Genomic DNA, 18502 nt, shown 5'->3' on the forward strand with positions numbered 1-18502 from the left:
TGTGATGCAGTGGAGGCCCAGAAAGGCCAGCCACATCTGTGGGCCTGGCATGGGTGCATGTTAGATGTCTGAGTTCTGTAACAGATCTGAGTGAATACAAACAAATGCAACGTGTTTTCTGGGGTATTTGATTTGCGCATCTAACGTGAAGCACAGCTCAGTATGTGTCTACAAATACCATTTTCAGGTTTTATGTAAGTTGTGAAGAATGGGCTGGGAATACTCTTAGCAAATGTTTGCATGTTGAAGAGCAGTTTGATGTCTTGAGGAAAGGTTTTTCCTTAGCTTTATTCTGTGTTCTAGTAGGGAGACTTCAGTGCTGGCTTTTGATGAGCATGGATGAACTGTAGAGCACAGAGAGGTAACAGACTGATGGGTTTTAAGACAAAGCCAACTGTCAGCTTGCTTGCTGTGTTTTTATTTGCTGAGATGTCTGTAACCATTCCTGGAAACTGGTATTTATTCTTGCACTCACATCTTTCAGATTGTCATACTTGAGAAGATTTAGTTAGGTTCATCTTGTATGAAGACAGAGAAGTTCAAGGTTTTGATTTATTGTATTCACTTTGGGGTTTTTGTCTTACATAACTGTACTTTTCAGCTTATGTGGAACTCCTGCTCTGAGGACTATGTTTTGAAAAGACTTTGCATACTTTTATGTACCATTAGAGATCCTTTAAGAACAGGGCTACTGCTTATGTGGGCTTGTACAACAATGCTTAGGATGGCAGTGGCATGCAATTCACTGTTAGAGGGAGTAGTCTTTGAAGAGGCACAATGTTTTTTTCACCTCAAGTGATAATTTCTCTCCAGAAATACTAGCCTCTGTTGCTTAGACTGTCTGAATTTATTAGTCACATTTTTTTATTTATTGACCCAGGTGGAAGCAGTGAGGGTTTGTTTAAAATCTATTAAAAAATTATTGCTGATGTCCTTCCAGCTCTGATTATTTCTTTACTGGTGTGGTTAAAAGATAGAGGCTCTTTTTCTAGCCTCCATTGTGAATACTTCACTTGGGGTTTTTTTTGTCTTGGGAAATAAGAATCAGCATTTATTTGATTCAACAACCAGCTTCCTGCTTCCCAAGGAAGAGATAGTGGCTCATTTGCCTGCAAACATCCCTCCTGTGGAGAGTCTTTGTTGGGGAGTTAGAGGAAAGCTAGCAGTTCCTAGTGAAATAGCTGTGTAGCAGGATGAAGAGGGATTATTGAAGCATTACTAGGAAATTCATGGCTGTGTGGAAGACCTTATGTACTCCACAGACGAGCTGACCTAAATTCTGCAGCCAGGCCTTACTGGTTTCTATGTTGACGTGATGTGGCAGGCTGGATAACCTGCAGCAGATCTGGGGTTTAAAAAAAATAAAAGGCACAGGGAATACAGAAAAGATTTATATTTGAGTAGAAACACAGACAGGCGGGCATTTAAAATTGTACTGAATCTGTCTTAAATTTTTTTGTTGTTTTCTGACCCACGCTCCTCTAGTCTTAATATTGAGTATTTTTCACATAGCCAGGATGTGTCTGTATTATAAGGATGCTCATTAGGAAAAGTGGAGATGTTGTTTATTCCTGGATGGGAAAAATGTAGATGGTTTTGCTCGTAAGAGGCTTTTACAGATGGCTTGGAGTTCTGAGATAGGTTTTAGCAAAGAAATTGTGCTTAGTATCTTAGCAGTAGTAAAACAGTTAACACAACTGACACTTGAAGTCTTGGGGAGAACAGGGTTAGTATTCACTTGAGGTGAATGGAATGGCTTATGCTCGAGTTTCTAGGTGATACTTGTTTCTCAGGATTATACATTACACAAAACATGGCACAAAAATCCAAATAGAAAACAAAATGCCAGCTCTGTCACTGTCAAGCTGGTCAGTCTGACCAGCATGCAGTGTTTTTGTGCTGTTAGTTCTTGTAGTAATGTTGTGAATTTGCAGTTCAGTTTCTTCTGGCACCCTCACATGTGGTGTGAGGGCAGTTACTGCTTTTACAGTTTCCTGCCTTTTTCTGTACACATAAGCTAGACTGATGCAATGCTCTTCTTTTCTTTCATCCTTCCTTTTTGCACACTTTTGTTACCTGGTCTCACCATTTCCTTCTCATGTTCCTCTACTGGTATGAGAAGAAATTTTTTTGCTAGTAGTGCTTATACCATGTCCTGTGAAAGGAATGGTTTATGCAGGCAGGAAAATTTTGCAGTCGCTAGAAGGGCCTTTGCAGTAAGATTTTTGCTGGCGTAGTTGGGGAGCAAGAAAAAAAATATTTGCTGATACAGTTCAATGAACGAAGTGTTAAAGTATGGCTAGGGGCGTTCCTGTGCAAGTGTTCTGGTCTGGTTACTGTGATGGAGTGTGTGTGTATATTTATAATACATTTCTGTCTGGAAACCTCTTTTTGTGGGAACATAAGCTTTAAATCTTGAATTGTTTTAGAGGAATTTCTGCAGCTGCAGCATCCTGAAGTGCCAGGGGAAATAGTGATATTCTGAAACATTGCTGGCTTATTTTAGATCACATTTCACTTGATGTGCTTTTGATTTGTTTTAAGAACAACTTCTCTGTATAAGCTATTTGTTTACTATATGCGCGAAATAAGTAGCGATGCTGACCTTCAGCTGGAAACCAGAATGACTGCTGGTCCTGCTGCCCCGCTGCCAGGAGCAGGTATGATGAGGGGATTGGAGAGCAAGGGCTGTTTCCCTTGTGTGTGTTTCAGTACCAGAAGTAGTAATTAGAAGCTTATTAACTAAAAAATTAAAATTCCCTCCAAAATGATAAACTGTTTTTTTGCTTGCAACAGTGCTCTTGCCAAGGCTACCTCAAGGCAGAAGCAATGTTTTCTTTAGTGCAGATATAGATGTCCTTTCGAGTAATTCTTTGCAATGAAAAGAACTTTTGTGTATCTTGCTCCAGTGTTACAATTTTCGTGTTGGTTTATCTTTTCTTTCTTCCTATCCTTCCAGCAGAATTTTCAAAGTTGTCGTTAGAGACAGAAACTGAAAAATAACTGGAAAAGAGCTGGGAAACAGCCCCACTTAGGTGTGTTTTTTCACTGTTTTTGCTCTTGTATTTCTTTGCCTAGACAGGAGACTTGTCCATTACTGATAGCAGAAGCCAGTCCCCAGAGGCACGGGTCAGTGAGCTGAGCTGCTTCCAGCTTGTCCTCCTGAAGCCTGAACCCAGGCTGGCCACGGGCAGTGGCACCAGCACAGCATGGGAGGGGAAGGAGATGGCACTGGCAGGGCTTGTTGCCAGCTTGCTATGGCAGAGAAAAATCTGAGCAGGATCAAAATGCAGCACTGTTTTCTTTCGGCCTTCTCTGGAGTAATGTCTTGTTGCGTGGTTTTGTGTTCACAGACCTGTTTCATACTGGGTGGGTATCAAATTCAGTGGGCTGCAGTATTCTTAGCTACATGTTTTGACTTACTGTGATGCTGTTTTGAAATACCTACCTGCTCTCAGTTTTTGACTGGAATCTCAGGAGGTGCCTTTTGGATAGATGGGAAGTGATTCCCAGTGTTTGCTCCCTCAGGCTTTGTCTATTGTCTTTGGTAGGTGATGCTGTTTTGAAGAAGGCAGCACCTTCACAGTTGTCATTCTCTCAGAGGCTGAGTGAGCATGGAGCACTAGATCGGTGTAGTAAGGTGCAGCGCCAAAGAGTAAGATCTGCCTGTCCTTGTGCATACCAGATTTGGTTTCAGGAGAGGTGAAACACTTCCAGCAATTGAGAAAGCACGGGAGGGGTTGGACTGAGGAAAAGATGACCTTCCCAACACCAGGTTTTCCTTGTGTGGATGGGCCCGACATGTCTCGTAGTGTGCTGTATTTGCACATGTTGGTAAAAAGGACATATCATAAGATGTTGGTGACATTATTCCCTTGCACCTCAGATAGTAAAGATGGGGAAAGAGAGAGAGATCTGCAAGGGAAAAAAAGAACGAACAGCTCTTTGTTGCTTAATTATTTTAGTGCTTCTGTGGTTTAGTTGTTATATTGTGTTACTCTGTCCACAGCTTTTTATGGGCCTCTTTTAGAAAAAAATTAAATTTACATTATATTTGTTTCTCTAGTTCTATTTATTATTTCAAGTGCTAGAATATGCTTGCAATTACAACATTCCACTGCCTCCGGTGATTGGATATATATAAAAATCTGGCCTTTGTTGCTGAGCAATGAGCTCCCAAACTTTCTGCTTATCTGACTATATTTCATGAAGTAGGTTTTGCTCAGTGTATTACTGGAAACATGGAAAAGTCTTCTACCCATAATTAGAATTGTTTTGATCCATAAAGCATCAGTCTCTTTTCCATTCCATTAACTATTACATTCTGCAGGAGTTGGGGAAAAAAAAAGTGATTTTTTTTTTTCTGCTCATAAACTGAATCTACCTTTCGAGGTAAAACATTTTTTCAGGCAGACTGCAAAACAATTTTCATGGGCAGTTCAAGTAATTATTTAAGGAATGTAATGATTGTTAACATTACTGATATTTGAAACACTGGGGGAAAAACTATTCCATGAAAAGAAAATTTTAAGGAAGGAAAACGTCATACAGCCCCTTCCCCCAGGCCCTGCCATGTGCTGTTTGAAGTTCTGTGGTAGTTAAGGGGAGCACTGCCCAGGTTTGGGTTTGGTTTGTTTTTTCCAATCTTGACTAAGGAGGAAGCATTGTAGTTTAAGGCTATAGAGGCAGAGCTCAAATACCACACCACCATTTCCCCTCCAAAACCCCGCCAGATTGTTGGTTATGCTTTGCCTTTTTGGCAGGTCGTGTGTTTTGGTGACTTGCTGCCTACCATGACACTGGGCTGAGATGCTGGTAGTGCTGCCAAAGGCTGGGAGCAGCAGACATTCCTGTGGCATCGATGAGATGGGAGGGACTGGAAGTAGGGTTGCTGCATGGGTTTTTCTTTAGATGCAAGGAGTGATGGGCTGTGATAGAACCAGACAGTCACCTCTCAAGTCACCACCTTTTGGCTGGTGACTGATGGCTTTTTCTTCTTAAATCTCTGTACTCTCTGGTCCTTGGGCTGTCACTGATGAGTAGTAACTTGCAGTCAGGTTCACAGCAATTCCAGTTTTTCCTTTTCAGCTCAGGCAACGGGATGGGGAGCTGCAGGTAATCTCTGGAGGATTTGGGTGAGTATTTGTGAAGAGAGATGGGTGGTGATGGAGCTGGGAGGTATCAGAAGGGACAACATGGAATATGAAGCACAGCTAATCATGCAGGAGTGTGTTGGCCCACTCTTCTGGACTGTGCTGTCCTGGTATGTGTATTTAAACTGAGACAATCTGAAATAACTGGCTGTCAACTTGTTAAAATAATCAGGCTGCCAAGAACTCTGTCATTTTGTTAAGCTTAATTTCAGATTTATTGCATATTTTTTTCACCTTTAATGGAACTAATTCAGGGGATGCAAACGTGAGGTTTAGCACACTAGTTCCACTCCCTGCAGTTTCATTTGAATTTTCTTTTCATTTGCTTTTGCACCCCTGCTCTGTCTAAACCAGGGTTCAAACTGAAGGCAGCAACTGAGAAACTCTTCCCTTCACTGAAAGGATATGTCTAGGGTGAAGGAGATGGGAAAATGGGAATTGGAACTCTCATCCATAAACATTAAACAAAGCTTATTTCAACACACTCTTCTGTCTTTGTTAGACTAGTTGGAGGTATGCTAACCTAAAAAGCCCCAAACCTGCTTTGATTTAACTTTCACCTAGATCTTTATGTGTAATATCCTAATGAGGGGCAGAGCTACTTCTGTTTTCTTTGTGTGTTGGATAGCACTTTCATACCTTGGTGGTGGAACTTGGGTGGGTTTTTTGCAGTGCCAATGAGTTTCTTTTCCTCGTCTGGGTTGTTCAGATAGCTGTGTTAGTGGGAAGACAAACATTTGAAATTGAAAAATATGATGAGGCATGGGCTGTCAAGTATTATGCATCAGTTTTGTACTTTGCATGCTGAGGTCCTGGCCTGCCTGAGGTCTCTAGGTACTTCTGGAGTGTAAGTGTTTAGCAATGATAAACTGCAACGTCTGGCGGAGGGATTGGGTGTACAGGGACACCTGAAAAAACAACCTTTAATCCTTTCCCTGAAATGAGCTGGCTTCCAAGTTTCTGTTTTTTCAGAGAGGTTGGACAGGGTGCTTCCATTCATTTTGTGCTGGCATGATATTCAGTGGTCAGCACCTTGTTCCAATAGTTGTCAGCGTAGTAATATTGATAGAGCTGACATACTGGACTTTTTTCCCTGCGTGTGTGCCGCGTTAATTCTTTGAAAATATTATTTTTTTTTCCAGAAGTAATCAATATACCAGGAAAAACCCCATTCACCAATAACATCTGAAACGAGCAAAAAGAGCAGAAGACCAGAAAGCCCCTAACAGCACCAACAAAATGAGCCATAATGTGGTCAAGGAGAGAGCTGGTTGTAGCTAAGGGCACTTGCTAAGAGGGAGACGGATTATGAAAACCCACCATTTATCTTTGATTTTTGAACGAGGGAAAATATAACTGTGTTCTCTAAATAAATGTGTGGAGTACTTATGTTATGTATTGTTCCTTACGGTATTAAGTGTCTTGTTAATAGTTTCACAGCTTGTCACAAAAGGCCTTGGTGTTTATTCTTGCTTTTATAGATTGTCTGATTACAGATGATGGAACTAGACGAGCTAAAGGGTCATGGCATTTTAGAAAGAGATTCATTAAAGAATATCTCAAGGACCTTTCGGAGTTAGAGATGTCCTCAAGATAAGCTGTTACTGCTCTGAGGCCATGGATATGAGTGTTTCTTGCTTATTAAATGCCCCAGATACGGAGTAGATGTGTGTATGGTTAAAAGGCTTTGTGGATCAGCACTGGCTGAAAATGTTTTCTGAAGTTTGTATGGGTTGAACAGTGTTACTGATGTTTCTTGACACTTTTTCTGCAATGTCATCTACTCTGTTAACAGCATATTTAGGGGATGGGCTTGTTTTCATTCTGTACAATCGGAGTGCACATAAGGAATGTGCATCTTGTTTTCACAGCAGTCATAGACCAGTCCTCAGGAGCTGACTCACTGCTATTTTGTAAGCAGGGTTTGCCTTCCTTTTATGCGGTTCTGCATTTTTCCATTCCACAGTCCCTGGTAATTTTGATCTTAAGTGTGCTGGTGTTAAAAAGCCTGCTTCCTGGAGTAGATCTTATCCCCATGTATGTGGTGTGTACTTGGCCTAATTTGATACTAACAAAAGTAATTTTTGATTTTTCACTTTTTTTTGTAGTTTGGTCTTGATCATGTTATGTTACAAAGACACTTCCTCTGCAGCTAACGTGATCATTAACAAACAAATATTAATAATTTGGGGGGAATTGCATTTGGTCTGTTAGCTACTGTTACACTGTCGCACTTGTAGGGGCTTGTTTTCAAATTTTCCTGCACAATATTTGACTTTCTTGACTTTCAGATTAATTGTCTTATTCTACTTGCATTTTAACTGAGCTTTGCTATTGGGATGTCGTGGTAGGGTGAGACTGGTAAAAAAGGGCTCCTGGAAAGATACAGAAGGAAGGCCATGGCTCCCTATAACTTTAGTATTCAAGTTAGAATCTCTAGTGTGTAGCATACCTTCAGTAACATTGGATTCCATTATTGACTTCCAAAATCACTTAAACTCACTCTCACACCTTAGTAACACTTTATTCATGGCAAATTAGATGTATTCCTGTGACTTTTTATTACTTGCTTTTACTTGGCTCGGATTACTTTTTTCCACACTGGCAAAAGTGTCAAAAACCTTCAGTGCTGTAATGATTTTTATTTTTTAATGAAAAGCTTTTCTGAAAATAACTGTGCAGCAGTGTGTAAATCAAACTTCTTCCAAAGATCTTCTACCTTTGTTTTTTTTTATAGCTTTCCTAGGTAAAAGTTGAAAGATCAGATTGTTTTAATTGATTTTTTTTTTTTTTTTTTTTTTTTTTTTTTTTTTGCTTAACTTGTGTGACTGGAAAACTGACAGTAGTCATGTGAATTTCATATTACTTCTGCATGATTAAAATCAACAGCAGCACTCTGGGCTGCTACTAGAAATATTTCCAGAAAAACCATACGAGAGAGACTGAGGGACATAACGCAGCAGAGACTATTTTGTCCTATTCCTTTAATTCTGTGTTAGCTCCAAGGCTGAGCACAGTAAAAGGGAAAGATGTAAATCATTCTTAGGGAAAAATGATGAAGTGATACTGGTTTTCCTGGTAGTAGCCAGGAGGCTGTGGAGAGGAGAGAAACAATAGGAAGCTTTTTGTTTTCTGGGTGGAGTTGCACATTTGACACCCGATAGTGGGAGCCTGATCCAAAGGCATCGGGCTGCTGGAGCAGCAGCACCTTCGCTGGGAGCTGCTGGACTTCAGCCTGGGTGTTCCTGCAGGAAACTCCACCCTCTTGTTCTGTCTCTTTCTGGTACGTTTTCTAAGCCTTGATGTCGTCTTGTTACTGCCGGCAAAAAGTTACATGTGTGGGAGATATGCAAATGTGTTGTAATGTTCTGATATAATTTTAGCATGGGAAAAGAGCAAGCTCTGTACATAGGTATCACCAACTGAGCTCCAGTCTTGCAGCTCATTTTATTTAGTAGAGCTGTCAAAAAAGAGATCTGCATGGATGTGGGGTGTAGGATCAAGTTCATAATTTTGTAAACTTAAAAAGTAGCTTCTATCAATCTGCAGTTCCCTAAATTCCTTTACAGACAGTAGAAACTGTCTGAATGTGTGTAGGAGAATCGTATAGTTCAATGACATGATAATTGAGGATTTCTGATTATGTGAATCCTCTTACTATTTACAGTGTATACTGTCACTGGAAGAATACTGGCTTTGCAATGAATAACTGAGGTGGACTTTATCTTCTCTTGGTTCTCTCAGTGTAAAATTCTGAGAAAACAGTAAAATACTGTTTTGCCTTTTCTCTTTTTATATTTGTTTTCTTTACTTTGGGTTTGTTTTGATTTTTTTGGGTGGATTTTTTTGTGTATGTGTGTGTTTTGGGGTTGTGGTTTTTTTTTTGTAATATTTCTTTCCAGTTATAAGGAGAACTTGATGGTTTTCTGGGAGAGGAATGAATCTATTAAAATCCTTTCTCATATATACAGGGTTAAGTATTGCACTCAGGAGGGTAGTGTTCCAGTGGAATTGCAGTCTCCCTATAACAGTTTAGACTTTGGTAAAGCAAGTGGATGAGTCATTGCAGGGATTTGATGGCTGAAAAGATTGATTAATAATTAATTTAAAAGCAAGATGCCCTTTCCTGTGTCCTAGCTTTCAGTCATTCAAAAGATCATCAGATTCCCACATGCAGTTTAACATTTGAGTACTAGAGATGTGTTTCTTTTGATGTCTTTCCCTGAACTGCAAATGTTGCTTTGTCTTTGCTTTTGTTCACACATTATATATAGAGATATAAATGTCAAATTTGAATCAAAGTGTTCTGATGAGGCTACAGCACTTTGAAGGAGCCAAATGTTCCTATTTTCTGTGCTGAGGTTATACTTGCCTCATGACCTTTTTGAGGTGCATACCAGGTGCTTCATGGGCAATGGCATTCCTGATTTTCAGGAGTTCTGGCATACAGGTTCCTTGCTTTTCTTCAGTGGACATTTGTCAGTCAAGGATTTGTATTCCTAGAGGTTTGCATTTGAGCTGGGTGTCTAATGGGAAACCGTGGGTCCAGGGTGCTTTCTGCCTTTATGCTGGGATAGTGGTAAAAGTGAAGAATTCTGCTGAATTGCAGTGTGATCCTGAAAGGATGACTCAAAATGGGCCCTTTTGAATTCAGTTAAATTAGCATAAATTATGGCTATTTGGGGAGGGGCTTCAACAGCAATAGGTCAAAGATGTGGGGTCAATCCAAACCAGTCCATGAAAGGCACAGAAATTTCAGCAACCTTCCGGATTCCTTTAAGGTAAGTTGATACCCTCTTCAGTGCCCCTGTCTGGGGCAGATCTTTGACACAGGATAGATCTTGTGACTCTGCTATTAGAAGAGGTAATAACCTGTCTTTTGTGGTTTTGGTTAATTAAAAGCATGCTATGTGCAATCCTGGGCAATTTAGGTACTGAATCTTGAATATTTAGTGTGTGGTGAACATACATCAAGGCATTTGTTTGCTGACAGTGTACAAAAAGCCACTGTACAAACTTTCATTTTTACTTATTTATAAGAATGAAAGATGAATGAAAATGTGTAATAATCTTACCTTGTGCTGTTGCTATCGTTCATAAATTAAACCTGAAATGCTTCACATTTTCAGTGTAATGATCCCCTTAATCGTTAAATCCTGAACAATGGATTGGCTGTAGTCTTCTGATCAGGCTTCTGTGAAAAGAAAAAGGCTGCCAGATATTTGGTACTAAGATGTAGCTATAACCTTCTGGCGCTGGTGTTTGTGACATTGCATGTTGTCAGATATGTAAAGTGCAGCAGCAGCTGACAACTTGCACTTTGCAAAGCCTCTGTCTTTGAAGATTTGTCTAAAATTTCCCACCTGCACATGATTAAATATGTGAACATTATTTTACTGTAGTCAAAAGCTAAGATTTAGTTGCACTGCTTTATAAATGCTGTATAGTATATTGCATACTGCAGAGTTACTATGAGTAGGGATTTTAGCAAGGATACCATTAGAGTTAGACTTCAGGAAGTTTTGTAAAAAGAGGTTGTTTTTTGACCTTTGTGATGAAACCACCAGTTGCCCGGGCACAGAATATAGAAGGAGAAAGCTCTCCCTCCTGCTACCTCTTTAATTTGTGATAAAAGCACTGAAAATAGGAAATGTGGAGATGAAATTTTAGCTGCAGGGAAGAATATGTAATCTGACTTATAAAACTAGACCTTCTTGAATGCTTGTTTTACTCCAGCAAAACCTCCTTTGGTAAACGTCATGTGCGGGATTGAGTGGGTGTTCACCTGCTGGTTTGTAGAGAGAGGAGGACAGGAAAGCAGTTTACTCTTGAGGGATGCTGGGAAGAAGAAGATGATTTCACAGCTTGAAGTATATAAAACTTGCTCTGGTGTCAGTATGGGCAGTGGAATTTGACAAGAAGTGGGAGGGGTGTGTGTGACTAGGGTGATACTTTGCGTTCTGAAAGGAAGACTTAGGGTCTGGAATTCATAGTTTGACATTTTTGAATGTGAGAAAAAAGCCACAGGAAGCTGGTGGATGTTGGGACGTGACTGATTTGCTCCAGTTTACAAAGCAGGTGTGGACAGCAGAAATCAGGACAGCAAGAAATCGCCAGGTGGTGTTTTAACTGAAGGGGAAAATGGAATGGTCATCCTGGGCAGCCTGGCCTGCTCTGGGTCCTGGTGTTGGAGCCTGGCAGTGCAGCTGTTTTTAGCTCACAACTTGAGAGCCACTTTGCTCTGGATTCCTGCCACTGGAAACATCCTAAGGCAGAGAAGTCCCTGAAGAGAAGTAGTTGCAGTTACATCAACTTTTTCTCTGGGATCACGGCGGAACCCCTGGATGGATGTGACAGAGGTCAGAGATGGATCAGTGTTTCCTGCAGACCTTATCAGATTTGCCTGCAGAGAGAGATTTGTGAGTTGAGCGGTGGTGCTGTAAGAGGATTCCATGGCAGAGTGGGCGAATCTGGCTATTGGAACTTGCCCTCAGGAGGCAGACTCAGCAGGGCAGCTCGCCTGCGTGTCTGGGTCCAGAGCCTGGTACGTGGGAGTTAACATACACAAAGTATGTGGCTGAGCAATCCTTGTGCATTAACTTTGGTAACTTTTGTAAGGTATCTCCTGTTAATTACCTCGCTGTTGAAAAGGTGAAAAGTAAGATTGGGGGTTTTTTTCTTTTTATTAAACTGAACTAGAAATAGTCCCTTATGGGCTTTGAGGCTTGGCCACAAGAACATTACTTATCATGTGGTGTCACATCAGCTGAAATCCTCAGACAGTAAGGCTGCTGGATTTCCTGACACTTCTAGTCTGCCTTTCTCCTAGTCTGTCACAACTCTTCCACCATTCAGACTGGTGTTTCTTGTATGCTTGAGTTACGGGGGTAACAAAGCTTGTGAAACATGACAGCCTGTGAAAAATAAGTCTGTTAATATTCCTTCAGCTTTTCCACTGGGATAATTTTTCACATGTACATTTGCATTGATAGCAATTGGCTTCTAGTTAATAAATACAGGGCCCTGTGAAATTAATGGGTTATTAGGGTTGGATGGGTTCCTATGGTGCCCTTAGTACTGCAGCTTTCACTAGCTGGCTGTGCCTTTGCTTGTGTGCACAGCAGAGTTGTTTACGTGCTAGGAATATGCTAGAGGCAAGGAGAAAGGAACAGCTTTAATGTGATGCAGCTTAGATGCTCTGTGGGGGAGGCCTCAGAATTGTTCATAACAGGATCAGATGTCAATCAATGTTTCAAGAAGAAAAAGTTACTGTTTATGAGAAAATTAAAGAATAGTGTATTACATGCTTTTCCTCCATCTATTTTTGACTCTGTCTAGGAAAATGTCCCTCTCCTGTGGTTCTTTTGAACCCTGTAAGAGTATCAGTGGTGCCTAGGAGATGCATCTATGCAGACCTCTCCTTTTGGCTCCAGCCACTTCTCTGGGCTGCCTTTGGTAAGGAAACAAGTAATATGCCAGCCAGCTTCTTTCAGCTCTTCCATGAAAATCCTGGTGATTATGTTGCTGAGGATGCTGCTGGAACATTGTGGCTACTATTAAATTTCTTTTACAGGCACATGGGGAGACTTGCTGCTCTATAGAGTAAGAAAACAGTTACCCTGACATCAAGCCATGAACATGAGAAAATGGCTTCTCCCTCACTGCAAGGGAGGGGAGAAAGAAGTGGAGAAGAAAACAGCTGAAAACCTCCTCCTCTCCCTCCAGAGCTATTTTTTGCCAGTGACAGAGAATGGTGGGATGAGCAAAGCTGATCTATATCTGCAGCAGGCTGTGGCTGTGATCTGAAGATGTATCCCCAGGAAGAAACAGGGAGAGCCTAGCTGTGGGGGAGGGAACGTCTGAAGTCAAAGCACTTCTCTACTGGTTCTGCACCTGCAGTTTCTGTTCCAAGTTGTTTTACATTTTAGGCAGGTGATGCTTAAAATTTGTCAAGAAAGGGCTGTCATATTTTGTCTCAGATTATGCCTCAGCTTAGATTATGTGTCAGCTGTTATGGCAACAGGCTGGGATTTGGAAGAGCAGCTGGGAAATGCAGCTTGTGGAGGAAGGGCTGGAGAGGAATGGATAATTGTGTCAGAATGAAAGGCTTTTCAAGCCAAGGCTAGGTGCCTGCTAGAAATGCGTCTCCAAAACCTAGCAAATGCACCATCAGGAATTCCGTTCACCACAATTCAAGCGTTTCCGATTGTGTGGCTTCTTGCATTCTTCTTAGAATGGTTTGGTGTTGAACCAGTGTCCTGATGTGTTGTGTTGTCTGGGCCTTTCTCCCGAGGGAGATATTTTGGACAGTTAGTCCCAAGTAAACTCTGTGTGTCATTCTGGAATTTAAGTGCTTGTCTTCACATGCCGTTAAGAAATTATTCAAGTCAGCCGAAGGTGTGAATTTAAAGTGAATTGCTTCAACTGTTCTACATCTTGGAGGGAGAATAATTGAGAGTCACTCTCATTCTGAAGAAAAGCATTTGAAGAAGGTCTCAAGCAGTTTAATCAAATCAGTTTTTTAATTTGCGTGCTTTTTGTCTTAAGAATTAATCCAAAGTGCCTTACGCAGACAAAGCTTCCAGGTGGATTATATTATATAGGAAGGCTGTTCTTAAGGATTTGGGAGGGTTTATGGGGATGCAGATGTATTACTAGTCAGGAATAGCACTTGTATTTTAAAGTCACCTTATACTTTCATCTGAATTAATTTTTCAACCTTCTGACTGCTAACTTTAAGCAGAAATTATGAGAGGATGTGAATTGACTTTAGTCTTTGCAATAGACTTTTGAAATGATGCTGATGGCATCCTTAAAGCTGTTACTAACTGTGTAATGACTGAAAATTTCAGTAGAAACTTCTAGTTCACATATTTAATCTTCTACAGTGAATGGAATGTCCTTCAGTGGGTTAAGCTGCTGATTTCTTCTGAGATTTTCTAAACTGATGGAAGGAGGGTGAAGGAAGTTGGAGTGCAAGCCCTCTGAGCAAATCCTGCATTTCCCAAACGGAAAATCTTCCCATTCCATAAAAAGTTTTTTTTTCAGATATATGTATGAAGTGGGTGCCTTTAGCAAAATCTGGGTAGTAGAAAAAGGCTGAATATTCTGTTATCTGAGGCTTTTGGCAACCTGCATAGTAATGTTTAGCTCATGCCTGAGAGGAGGGGGCAGAGGAATCTGGCACAGGGATTGTGCACTTCAGACTGAACTGTCTGTGCAGACTGGCAGTTTTGAATATTTACTGCCTAATTCAGGGAGAATTTGTTGGAGAAGCTATGGACAGAGCTCCCAATTTTGCATTTTAATGTATTGCGACAGGTTGGGTTTTTTTTCTTCCTTCTTTACTTTTCTTTTTATTCTAATAAAAAGAGGAATGCCTGCACTACTGTGGCTATTTTTCCTCAGTCAAAATAAGTTGCAGTGGCTGATGTACAGCAAGAACACAGATTATTGCCTTTTCAGTTAGTGAATTTGACTTGTGAAAGACAGGAAGGAATTTCTAATTTAACGAAATTCATACAAGTATGTGTTTCAGTAGCTATGTGAGATTAGGTGGAAAGGTCCATCATGTATGTTGAACTGCAGAATTCCATCTGTAGGCTGCTACTGCCACATTTCTAGAACATAGATAACTGTGTGTGAATAGTTAGCATATTCTTTAAATAAGGTTGTGAATTGGAAGATTCTGAATGTTTTTCTTACTGTTGAGGCAAGTATAAAGTCAAATGTTGTAGTTTTCTTGCTGAATACTTTGGTTTTTTGCCCAGTGAAAGATTTGCTACTAGAGGCTAAGGACTGATTCTGTACTAAGGTTTAATTGACAGGATGGGTAGATCCCAGTAGAGCACAGATGCCTTCACCTTGGGCAGATGAGGGGCATTGTATATCTACGCTCTGAGTGCATGTGCTTTGCACTGCCTTTCTTGGTTGAGGAGAGGGCAGTTTCTGTGGCAGTGTCCCACTGGGATCAGACTGAGGTCACTTCATTTTGCCTTGTTCATCAGACAGCAGCAGATGGCTGGGTTTGCAGAAGCTCTTAACCAGAGTGAGGGTCAGGCTGACGGTAGGAGTCTGACTTTGTATGTTGCCCAGTTTGGTTGGTTCCCAAGTTGGTTACTTGCTAAATACCTCATCTTTACAGTCAAGGACTAGATTGTGAGGTGCTTTTTAGAGATGTCTGAAATGGCTGATCCACAGATGTACAGGTTTGTTTCTCTTTGTACACTCTGTTTACTTTTGTTTTGGTTGCCTCCAGAGTGCTGAACATCCTATTGGCATCATGGAAAGGTGTTCAGTGCCATAGAAATTTAGCCCACTGCAGGTCAATTCTTGTTTCAGGTCTTCAGCTGAAAAGCTGCTGTGGACTTGGTATCACATGGCTGGTGGTTGCCATGGGACCATTGAGTGTGACCCATTTATGTGAAGGATAGACAAACAGAGAACAGCCCCAAAGAAATTATACTTAATGCTTCAAAAGAGCATATTTGTCATCACAGAGAACTTGATGTCATTGTAGGGAAAAAAATAAGTGAATGGAAAACAAATCCCTGTAAGAAGATACTAAATAGTCCAAAAGCTGAAATTCTGGTTTAAAGAAAGAAATCTGTACTAACAGACTTCTGGTTTTGGGACACATGAAGAAATTTCTAAGAAAAGCAGTAATTAAGGGGAAAATGTATATATGAAAATGCCAATTAGAAGTTAAGGAAGTAAGTTAGAGAACTAACTGAATATTTTCTGCAGCTCAACTGTTAGAAATAATTCCAATTACTAGACGCAGGTAATGAAGTAGCTCATGCAAAAAAGTAGAAATATTTGTCAATACTCTTCTGTATTTGGGAAAGTATAGAATGTGATACCATCAATGCAATTACAACAGAGGATTAAGTCTGATTTAGTAAGTTAAGATTTCTTCTAGGGATGCCCATATGTAAATCAGCAGCATTGTGACTTCATTGTTTTAAAGGCCTTGATGAAAAGTCTGTAGACATGCAGACAGTTTTTCATAACTGTTGGTATTGAGGGTCTTAAAACCAGCTGTGCAAGAATAGACAAGGAAAGAGTGGGAGACTGACTTAATCATATATCAGCTAGCTTGACATTAATAGTCACCAAAATACTGGAAAAATTAAAGCAACCAGGACTCTGAGATGTAGTAAAGCTATGCCTTCAGAGGCATCTGATGCAAGGGGGATGGAGACAGTTCAACCCATTGTGGTCCTCTGCTACTCCCTGGCTCCTTCCAAGTCCTGTCTCTTGTTCCCTTTCTCAGAAGCAGCAGAGGTAGTCAGTGAGGACTGCTGTGCCCCTTGGCGACTCCTGTCCTGACACGTTACTGCTCTGTGATATTGCAAAAGTAAACGAATTAAGAACTGACTAACTGATGTTTAAAAGTTAGTCACTTGTGGTGAATCATTGTCAAATGGGAATGCTTCTAGAAATCTTGTTTTTAAGGTTTGAGGTGAGGGCAGATTCCATTGAACCTTTTCATCAAGTAGGTAGAGACAGGGGTAGGATCTATACAGATAAAATTGGCAGGCCATATCACACCAGGCAGTGTGGTAAACAAGAACAAGGCAGCTTGTACACCAAAATTCGCATGGCCTGGTGAGCTGTATCAATCAGAGGTCCAATTTAATGTAATCTGAAATATCATGGGGCCCTCAGTGTAGTGACAGAATAGGAGCTTGGGGAGAAGACTGTTGGAGGGTACAGTGAGTCAGCAACTGGACATGACTGCTGTCAAAGGGCAGCAAGCGGATATAACTTTGGGTGTAGGAGGGGCAGTGGGTACAGAATCATGTATAATACTGAGATCACAAGCAGCCTGTTGAAAATGGGAGTGAGTTCGTGTAAGTCAGAGGAGACACTTGAAGGCTGACTGGTGTTCCACAAGGAGAGCCTGAAAGGTTCATTCTGTTGCTGGGTTTGTTGTTTCTTGATGGATAATTGGAGGAACTTGGTAATTGGTGGGAAGCACCTTCTGTGCGAGACCACGCTGGAGGCTAAAATGCAAACAGAAACAAGCATGATACAGAACTGATGGCTGGGAGCTGCAGTCAGGCAATTGGAGATAAGTACATTTGTAATGGTGAGAGGGCATAAGTGCTAGAACAAACAATAAATAGGAGAAAGTGGTGTATTCCACCCAAAATGTTCCCAGGGCTGAAAGATTTTCTGAAAGTGTCCTCTGTGCTTAATACAGGAATTATTGAGAGTAGTGGTATGTGATGTCATAATGACTTCTGTGAGTCAGTCATAGATGGGACTGTACAAACCTGCAAACCAAAATGTTCTTCACGTATGCCGCATTGTTTAGCAGCATCTGGCCTCTCTGCTAGAAAGTGTGTGTGTATATATATATATATATATATATATATATATATTGTATACTACAGGAGAGGCATGTACATGGGTGGTGCCTCTTGGCCTTAGATACGTGGCTGCTCTGTTAAGTATTTCAAGAGCAGCTGAAGAAACTGGAATCCACAAGTTGTGACCAAGAGTTTCCTAACCATGGATATGGTTCTTCATGAACTCAAGCTGGGAAACATGAGTGCATTTCCACTCTGCTTAAGCGAGGAAGTAATTTCTCTCTGCAGAGTGGGCTAACTTGTGTGTAATGCTGTCTGAACTCTGTCTGGAACTTACCTATTGTGTACCTTTCTTGCACATAACCAGTTTTGGAATCTTTGTGCTGCTCTTCTCTTGCAAAGTAGCAGCTTAGATCTTTCTGTTCCTCTTCTTGAAGGTGCATCTAAGGTATTGTTGAGGAAAAGTAAAACAGAATGGAGTGAGTATGGCAGCAGGCTCACAAGCAGTGAGTTTGAGTAATATTTTGGGGAGGATGGGGAAGCTGGGTGTGGTTGTGGGGTTTGTTTGTGGATTTTTTGGGGATTTTTGGGGGGTTTTCCCCCCCCTTTTTTTTTTTCCCCTTTTTTTTTTTTCTTTTTTGTAGTAGACAGTTAATTTCTGAAACTCACTGCTGCATGATACCATTATGGGTAAGAATTGATAGGGTTCTAGGAAGGATTAGACATCCAGGAAATTATTTTGTTTAGTTTTGTATAAATCTATATATAATTCTGTTCTGTGCCTATAAAAGAGTTGGTAACAGTGGGATCTGATGTGGTGGACTGATTATTCTGTAGCTGTTTACTAGGAAACTTCTTTTGCCGTATCTGTTTCTAGCTACTTTCACAACAGGAACTGATGATTCAGAGTTCTGTTTCTAAATTTAATATAAGAAGGAGCCTAATTTGGACTGAAGGAACACTGAGGGTGTGTGTATGAAGGGAAGGTGGTGATAAAGGGAGAACACACCCTGTGTGCTAAAATGTGTCATT

General features: G+C 40.8%; 1 protein-coding gene across 3 annotated transcripts in view; it reads left to right on the forward strand.

Annotated features, from left to right (window-relative positions):
• Nucleotides 1–18502, forward strand: part of LRRC8D (leucine rich repeat containing 8 VRAC subunit D) — a 49982-nt gene that overhangs the window by 12032 nt on the left and 19448 nt on the right. Inside the window, exon 1 of one of the 3 annotated variants that reach the window (XM_066325184.1) lies at nt 16989–17008. The exons of the other annotated variants lie outside the window; for them this stretch is intronic. The gene's annotated coding sequence lies outside the window, so the exon portion shown is untranslated. Of the gene's footprint in view, nt 1–16988; nt 17009–18502 lie in introns of those variants that run through there. 3 annotated transcript variants of the gene reach the window in all.

Source organism: Sylvia atricapilla, chromosome 9, assembly GCF_009819655.1.
Source record: "Sylvia atricapilla isolate bSylAtr1 chromosome 9, bSylAtr1.pri, whole genome shotgun sequence".
Taxonomy (NCBI): domain Eukaryota; kingdom Metazoa; phylum Chordata; class Aves; order Passeriformes; family Sylviidae; genus Sylvia; species Sylvia atricapilla.